This window comes from Gopherus flavomarginatus, chromosome 8 (genome assembly GCF_025201925.1).
Source record: "Gopherus flavomarginatus isolate rGopFla2 chromosome 8, rGopFla2.mat.asm, whole genome shotgun sequence".
Lineage (NCBI taxonomy): Eukaryota > Metazoa > Chordata > Testudines > Testudinidae > Gopherus > Gopherus flavomarginatus.
In genome coordinates this window covers 92,479,350-92,487,678 of record NC_066624.1, presented here as the reverse complement: position 1 = coordinate 92,487,678, position 8,329 = coordinate 92,479,350, and positions in this window count along the sequence as shown.

Below are 8,329 nucleotides of genomic sequence, written 5' to 3'. Positions count from 1 at the left end.
AATGAGGAATAGACACAATAAAAATAAGTAGCAGAGAAGGAATATGGAAATGGTGTATGGCTAATTTTGTTGTGTAGTTTTTTGTAACCTCAGTTCCATAGTTTGTTTAATAATAATATCTAGCTCTTATATAGCACTTTTCATCAAGAGGTCTCACAAAGGGAGTAGGTATCATTACCCCAGTTTTAATAGATGGGAAATTGAGGCACAGAGAGGTGAAGGGACTTGCCCATGGTCACCCAATAGACCAGTGGCAGAGCTGGAAATAGAACCGAGGACTCCGGACTCCTCATCCAGTGTTCTAACCATTAATAAGCTGCAGTAATACAAAATGAGGTAGTAAAAGCTCTCTGTGGGATGGAGGTAAAGTTGGGTATACAGTGCTGTTCATGCTTGTCATCAGGTACAGCTATTGTTACAGGAAGAAGAGGTGTTGAAATAATTTTAATATCTCTTCCACCCACCTACATTTCAAAGTCCCCACATTTGACTTCTGTTGGCTGTAAGATTGCTCTGAGATCCCACTAGAACTTCTGATGGAGACATCAAATAGGGTAAAATTAACCCCTATGCAGAGGACATGCACAGAGCCTGTGCACCAGCTAAGGCTTTTGGGGGGGCAATGGTGGGCTGAAGTGGTGCCTACGCCTTGTGCGGTACCCTGCAAAGGTGTAAATTTCACCCATATCACATAAATGGATTCCCAGTACAAGATTCTGAAACTGAAAAAGAAGAAGAAAAACAACAATATATCTGGACATCATTCTGGGAAAGGAAGTAAGCAAACAAGAGAGAGTTGGTACATTTCCACATAACTTTGTAAACCAGAAAATTTAAAGGACAATCAAGGAAAGGAAAATTGCAGTAGTAAATTTCACTTTGCATGTGTACCAAGTGGCGGCTGAACAGTGCCATGAGCGTCTGTGAGGAGCTTTGGGATCTGCCTATAAATAGTAAATTCTTTTGGTTGAGGAGGTAGAGTGAGTGAATAAAGCAGAGCATGGTGGGGCTGGCATTAGGAACAGAGATCAAGCCTTGTGCAGTATGATACAGTCTGATTTAACTGAGACCAAAAAGTACTTCCAGATCTTTCAAGCACTCTCTTAAAATCAGATTTCCCAGACTTGTTGATTCTCCAAATCCTTACAAAACTATTTCTAGGTATTATTAACTTTAGTGATACATTAGATATATTGTAACAGATTACAATTAATTGTTGGACTTGCTTTTCTGTCAAATGCAGTGTATGATAATGTAAGCAATAATCTGAATTCCTAGTTTGTGTCTTACATTAGAATCTCTATCATTCATATTTTAACTAGATATTCCTGTGTTACTGCTGACCACATTAACCAAGAGAAGAGTAGAATTGAGACTATCATGAAATACTAGAAATGCTTTTAATCTCATAGGGTCAGATTCTCATGCCCTTCTGTTTAGTGGTACCTTACTCCATGAGTAGTACTTTGGAGCCAATCCTACTAAACTGAAGCAGAGCATCCTAATCAAAGGGTTACAAACTTGCCTATATGTGGACCTGCAAGTGTGTGCTATATACTACTAATTAGTACTTTAGTTTGTTACGTGATTTCATCCTTATTGTCTGTCCATGCCGGAGGAAAGACAGGAGGCCACGGATGTGCCTTAATTAGTCTGCAGCTTTATTCACTTATTGTATCTGGGCGTGCCTGGCAACAAATTGTACAGTGCAGGAAGGAGGGGAGAGGGAATGGCTCCCTGCTGTTCCGGATGTAAGAGCCCCAAACCCACTTCTTCAACTCCCTTAAATGAGGGTAGGGAAGAGCAGCGGTTGGCTCCCCACTAATGAGATGTAGGAGGCCCATACTCCCTGTACTCAGTTCCCACAAGGAGTGTTTTCCTTCAAATCCTTTTCCAATCCACTTTATCTGATGACAGTTTCCTTTCTGTATCAAGTACCTGAACTGGACATCTGCCACAGGTGTTATGTATTAAATTGAAACTTTATAACCTAATCTCTCTACTCTCCCCTCCCGGGTCCCAAACCATCTGTAGGGGAAGGCATAAAAACCCAGCACACCGCAGCCAATGTAGCGGTGAGGAGAAAATGCCTTCCCAGCCCGCGAAGGAAAAGGGCAACTAACATAATGTCCCTAGTTGTTAAAAGAGAACCCGGTCCTTTTAACAAGTTTATGGGTGGGTGCTGCCAGACCAGCCCTGATAACAAGGGCCTTTATAGGGCTGCATGGGTTAAAAATACACTCTTCCCCCCACGCCCCGCATCTTCTGGTCAGGAGGAAGGGCAATGCAATGACCTTCTCCTGCACTGGCCTCAACTGCTTCCTGCCCTTCCTGTCTATCCCTGTAAACTTTCCCCCTTTTCTCAACCTGCTGTAAGGGAGCCCTGAAAGGGGCAATACCCCTTTTCGTCCAGCTAGCTGAACACAGACTCACTCACAGGAAGGTTGCAGTGGGCACATTTTATCTTCCTAAAACGTTTGTCCAATAGTCCTGCTTTTTGAGAGGATGAATTAATTTCAATGGTTTGATTTAAAGTTTGTTTACTAATATAGTTGTAAGAGTTCAGTGGCTTGTCAAACACCCAGACAATCCAGTCAACCTGTTTGTAAATGCTGCTTGCCTGTCAAAATGAACATTAAATAAGAATTGAAATGCATATTTTATTTATACAGCCAATCATTACATTCTCTGGTCTGTTCTTCCTGCTGCACACACAGTGCGTATTAGCATTAGGGGCCCAATTCCATAGCTCTTATGTATTTGATCCCACTTAGTTGGAGTTTTGCTTGTACAGGGAGTTTAAGATTAGGTACAAACAGGAGTAATGCATCTGTCAAAAGCAACAATGGTAATTACGTTACCAGTTAAAAGAAATTTGATATAATAAAAGAAACCTGAATTTCTTAAGATTCATCACTGATAGATGCCAGAGAAAAAAACTAAGATACACAGATTTTGCTTTATGTCATTATTAATAACAATACTTTGCCTTAATATAATGCATTTCAGTTTTGGATCTCAGCTAACCTGTCTACTTGTCTGTCTGTCCTTACACTGTGAGCTGCTGGAGCAAGAACTGTTCTTCTTGAATGGCTGGAAAGTGCTAGGTTATTATGGGTGCTACCATAAATAAATCATGATAATATCAAGGTACTTTACACACTAATTAAGCTCAGAACACCTCTCAAGGTATGATTCCTGTTTTTACCCATGGATAAACTGAGGCCAAAGTTGATAAGCAACAGACACAGTAGGCCAGTAGCAGAACCCAGAACAAAACGCAAAAGACCTGATTCCCAGGTCTCTGATCTAACCACTGCCACTCTTATTTCCGTACTGGTATTATTAAGAAAGATTAACCTGTTTTTGCTAAGGGATATGACTTCTTGTTAGGTTTGCTCTATGTAATTAATTAATTAATTTGTTGAGCACTGCCGTCTTCATGGTATCGTATGCAGGGCCGGCTCCAGGCACCAGCGAGGGAAGCACGTGCCTGGGGCGGCACGTGCTAAGGGGCTGCATTCCATCCATTTTTGGGGCGGCACAGTCTGGAGCGGCTTTTTTTTTTTTTTTTTTTTGCTTTGGCAGTTCAGGTGGTAGTCTGAGTGTTTGGGTTTTTTTGCTTGAGGCGGCAAAAATGGTAGAGCCGACCCTGACTGTATGGCAGAAAAACAGAACAACAACAGCTCCTGCCCTGAAGAGTTAACTGTAAAAGAGGCACACAGATAGAAAAACCCATATGGCAGTAACTTGGTTTTTGTGTTTTTTAATAACCTGGTTCCTGGAGATAGTATTAGGCTGAGGGTGGGTCATGTTTGTTGGCCTCTTCATCATTTTACTGTTTTAATTTTTTAATCACTAAAGACCATAAATGAGTAGGCAAATTTATGGGAGTGGCGGAGAGCGCTCAACACCATCCAGGACAGAGCCCTAAGTGTCTGCACAGTGCTGAGAACCACTGAGCCAATTACTTCCAGTCTAGTTATGGGTTTTCAAAGACAACCTGCATGACACTGTGCCAGCTCTTCCCTACTATCACTGCTTCACTAGAGCATAGACCCAACACTTCAATTTCACTGCTGCCTGATGTCTGGACATTCAGAGAGCAGGTTGCCACAAGGATGAACATCTGGAGACTAGGGCAATATTGCACCATGTCAGGATGGTGCTGAGATGCAGATGTGGAAATGAGGATGTTAGAGACAATGGCACTCACTACTCACATAAATATAGGCTGCAGGACTTCCTTCTCTCTCCAAAGCCTGACTGCTCTGGCATAAAAGCTAGAAGCAGGAAGAATGCCTGAAATCAAGGCCTGTTGACCAGCCAGTTATTTTTATACTGAAGCTTTTAAACTAAAGGAAAACAAAATGTAGTTCTATATTTCCTTTTGTTTTGGTGGGGTTTTTTCTGGTTTGGTTTAATTTGATATTTTTGCCTCTTCTAATTTCTAGAGCAACTGTAGTCAGAACAGGAAGGATGCTTGCTACAATGCTGAAGTAATTAATTCAACTGTCAGTTTGTTTTAATGGCAGGAAACTGATTTCTGAAACAATTATGGAGGCCATTTCAGGTTTTAGCTGTGTATTATTTCTTTCTCTCAGGACATTAATACTGTTTCAGGTGCTGCAGATCATCCAAGATTCTGCTGTAATATCTGACTGTGGTTGCTCTTTTAAAAAGCGTACAGTGCCTCTAAATGGTCTTATATAATAGATACTTTAATTAGCATAAGGAGAGCGGAGCCGGGGAGGGAGGGAAGTTTGATCCCTGATGAAGTCCAATGTTTGTAGCTTCTAGCCACAAACCATAAACAACAGGAAGTACCTGGGAAGGTTAGATTAGAAAAGCTATCGAGTGAGAATGATATCAGAAAGCAATTTTTACCTAAAGTTCTAATAAATAATTAAATATTCACTCATTTAAAGCTTTATTGGATGGAAAAGAAATCTTGTAGACAGAAATCTAAGGCCTGATCCTGTAATCCTCATAGTCATAACACCATTAGTGTGTAAACAAGAAGTCAGATCCGAGCTCCATAGGCCTGCTCCCACTGAAGCCAGTGACAAAACTCCCAATGACTTCGATCCTTTGTCCAGGGGTTGTGCCACTGAAGTCCATGGGATTACTCTCCTGAGCAATGGTTGAAGAAATGTCCCATAAAGTTATACAGTGTTAGCCTTAAAAGGAAAGGAGCAATGCATTCTGGATTTATGAGGCTGGGAGATCTGGGCTGTGAGTAAGGTAGGCCTGAGTTACTTCCTCTCTGTTCCCTCATCTGTAGAATCAGTCTAATGGCTCTTAACAACTTACCTCACAGGAGTCTTGTGAAAATTAGTTAATCATACAGCCCTGCAAACATGTGAACTGCTATTTAAGTGCTGAGTATTAGTGGATGTGGCCTGCTCTTACTCCCACTGGTGTCAGTGGATGTTTTGCTTTGATTTCACTGGTGGCAGGATGAGTATCATGGAGCCTGGATCCAGCTTGTTGTTAGATATATAAATCTGTAATGTATACATTCTGGGGCAAATTGTCATTTAACAGAGAGTAAAACTCAAGTCACATCCTTTATAAAAAGCAGAAAAGGCAAGTGAATTGCAAACAAAACAGAAAAAGTCTAGGGTTAAATGCGATAACATATATAGAAATAAAGGCAAGGTTTAAAATAATTTGGGAAGAGTTAAAAATAAAAATAAAACATACAGTTAAGAAAAGCTGAAAAACTGGAACTAACAAGCCATGTGTCTATCAACTCCCTGATGATTGTGGCCCTGATCCTGCAGAGACTTTTGCACATGCTTCACTTTGTGCACCATGAGTAATCCCACTGAAGTCTGTAGCCACAGTGCATTGGCATGTGCTTTACAGGGTCAGGGCATTTGTGTGCATGTCCTATCCCATTCCTCTCCTTTCTGTCTGATCTTTGTCTCTTTAGTTTCTAAGCTATTTAGGATAAGAACTTGTAAGAGTAAGAGTAGCCACTGGATTTGTTCTCTTCCTATTGTTTTGTTCAGTACCTAGTGTAATGTGACCCTAGTGTGACTGCCACAATTTAATAGATTTTGGGATTTTACTTAAATTCCAATGAATGACATATTGAGATAAGTCTCAAATAGACTAGGGCTCTGATCCTGCAGTTGACAGCACACAGGTGTAGAGGTGTGCACACATACAGTCATCTGCAGGATCAAGCTCCAAATAGTTTGCTATGGAATACACACAAAGCGATGATAAACAGAATGGTAATTAAACAATTATGTAGAGGCAAATTCTTCTCTGGTCAGCACAACAAAGCCTCTGTACCACTGAAGTCCTGCTTAAGCAACAGTTGTGCTGCTGACCCTCTACATAAGGACACATTTCACCCAGTTACATTAGTATATAAAATGGGAAGCAAGTTTAGCCCACTGAGTTGTGTTGTTTTCATTTGTCTCATTACGCTTTGGAATATTCACTACAAGCAAGATAAAATGTTAACATATTTTCAAAACAAATAGCATTCCTGACGCATGCTGATGACAAATCCTGGAAATAGGAAAAAAGCATCACAATGAAATAAAGGCAATCCCTTACAACCTTTGTATTTCATAATGGACACTTCAGCAAGTAAACTTTGAGAGTTTCAGTTATTTATTTTGTGAAATTAAAGATACCACTGGTAACATTTAATAACTGCTTCAAAATGAACTGATACTTCATGTCTCCATAAAGTACAGTTTGTGTTGAGTAGGTGTAATTAAAGATGGCCTTGCTTATAGTTTTATGCAATTAATGGAATATGAAATGTGCATTGATCCATATTTAAATTTCAAGATAACTCTAACTTATTTATTCAGCAGTTACCAAAAGTAACTGGTTAACCACTTCTCTGATGATGTGCTCTTAACTCTGCCATCAAATTAAGGGTACCAAAAGAGTCTCCACATTAAAAAATATTTCACTTTGTAAGTCCTGAAGAAATATTTGCTTGAAACTACTGTATAAAAACGTTTACATGTCCAATGTATACTTTTGGTGCTTCACTTCTGTCAGGAGTTGACTGATGTTATGAAGCTTAAAACAGTGAAATATAAATTAGCTGTTTTTTAACTTAGGTGCATTAACCCATGTATGCATTTTAAAAAAAATTGTACTTAGTGCTTCATATAATATATGGAGATATAAGGGCTTGATATCATGGATGAAAAAACAAGCTAACTTCTTTCTTTGCACAGAACTAGACAACATTTCTTGAATGATGAGACAACGTGGAAGTATAAACAATATTTATTATGTTTGATCATTTGCATATATTTTATAAAGGATTCTGCAAGAAAGCTTTTACTTCATATAGTGAAACAGATGCACCTATGGGGATTTTGCAGTAAAAGCCAACTGTTTAGAAATATTCTAAGCTCTTTTCCAAAAGAACTTTTTTTCTTTGAAATTAATCAGATATGCATTTTGAGAGACAACACTCCAAACATAAAGGATTCTGTTACCTATGATCTTCTGCATACACTGTAAATGTACTTTGGAACTGCTCTAAGCAGGAGCGGCACCAGGGTTTCTGGCGCCCTAGGCGGGGGTCCTTCTGTGCTCCTGGTCTTCGGAGCACTTCGGCGGTGGGTCCCGGAGCGAGTGAAGGACCCGCCGCAGAATTGCCGCCGAAGACTCAGAGTGCGGAAGGACCCCCCGCCGCTGAATTGCCGCTCCCCCAAATCCTGGTGTCCTAGGCAACCGCCTAGGTCGCCTAAATGGAAGCGCCGGCCCTGGCTCTAAGTACTAGCTTCAAGATGAAAATGAAAAGATACTTTCTGCATTTGTTTACTTAGGCATTTGGGGCCTGATTCAGCAAGGTGCTGAGCCCCCGCAAGTCCAATTGACTTATGTAGCAGTTATGAACACACGGCACCTTGCTGGAACCAGCCCTATAGCAGTGGTATAATAAGATGTAGTTCATCAGCAATTCTGGGCTGAATTCAACTCTGGTGTCACCTAGGGCTTGGCTACACTTGCGAGTTACAGTGCAATAAAGCAGTCCCGGGCACACTAGCTCACTACCCGTCCACACTGGCAAGGCACATAGAGCACTCTGACTCCGTGGCTACAGCGCTGCTGGTACTCCACCTCGGCGACTGGAATAACATTTGCTGCGCCCCCGCTGGAGCGCCCCAGCATCAGTGTGAATGAGGTCTTGCGTTACTGCCTCCAGAAACGTCCCATAATCCCCTTAAGTCAAGTGATCACTCTTGTCATTGTTTTGAACTCCTGTAGGAATGTGGAAACGCCCTTTCAAAGCTCCATTTCTGACAGCCAGCATGCAAGCCATTACTGTGGAATGCTG